Source organism: Mus caroli, unplaced genomic scaffold (assembly GCF_978045245.1).
Source record: "Mus caroli unplaced genomic scaffold, Mus_caroli_1 scaffold_17, whole genome shotgun sequence".
Classification (NCBI taxonomy): Eukaryota; Metazoa; Chordata; class Mammalia; order Rodentia; family Muridae; genus Mus; species Mus caroli.
Window position 1 is genome coordinate 28,629,182 of NW_028227272.1, and position 1,032 is coordinate 28,630,213.

The 1,032-nt window shown below is 39.9% G+C and overlaps 1 non-coding gene across 1 annotated transcript; it reads right to left on the reverse strand.

Moving 5' to 3' along the window:
- LOC115029620 (small nucleolar RNA SNORA48) lies at window positions 1–143 on the reverse strand. The gene has a single exon (XR_003835187.2). It is a non-coding gene; the product is annotated as a small nucleolar RNA SNORA48 (small nucleolar RNA).
- Between the last annotated feature and the right edge of the window lie 889 nt (window positions 144–1,032).

The window sequence follows — 1,032 nt, forward strand, 5'->3', positions numbered from 1 at the left end:
TGAGGTGTCCTAGACATAAGACAGCTTTGCCCACCAAGCCAGGCATCAAGCTAGGATGAACAAAGGACTGCCATCAGCTCTGCCCCTGACTGATATAAAAACAACACCACCAACAGGGTGTCTCTTTGCCCATTGCCGGGGGGGGGTGGGTAAATTAATTTTTAAGTGAAATAGTAGAATAAAAAAAAATTTTCCAGCCGGGCGTGGTGGCGCACGCCTTTAATCCCAGCACTCGGGAGGCAGAGGCAGGCGGATTTCTGAGTTCGAGGCCAGCCTGGTCTACAAAGTGAGTGCCAGGACAGCCAGGGCTATACAGAGAAACCCTGTCTCGAAAAAAACAAAAAACAAACAAACAAAAAAAAATTTCCTAAAAAAGTGAAGAGTAAATAAAAACATTTTTTTTAATAAATAATAATAAAAAAAAAAACCAAGAGACATCATCATGGCCAGGATTTCACTAAGCTGAGGGAAAGTGAACCAGATAGAGAATTAAGTTCGTAGGCAGAATACAGAGTTCTAAAAATGAAAGGAAAAAACCCTTAAATATAGAAGACATTTTCAAATTTTAATTTATTTAAATTAAAGTTGACTGTTTAGCGCAAAAGTAATCGTGGCATATTATGGATCTTACAATATATGCAAAAGTAAAATGTATGACATTTGTGCAAAGGATCAGAGAGGGGACAGGAGACATCCTGGTGAAGTGATTATGCTGTCGTTGATGTGTTACAGTGTCGTGAGAAGACGGCAATAAGTAAAGAACACACCTGGCAAGCCCTAAGACAACCACTAAATTACAAATGCGGAATCATAGCCGGCCAGGAGATGGTGAGGAGAGAATGAACGAGAAGTACCCTCAGTCATTTCAAAAGAGGCCAGGGAAAGAAAGGGTAAGGAAAGAACAAATAAGAGAAACAAACAGACAAAAGTCAATAAAGTGGTAAATTCATGTGGAGCTATTGTAACAATTATGTTAAATGTGTTAAGATCCCGATTAAAAAGTAAAATTGTCGACTGGGCGTGGTGGCGCAC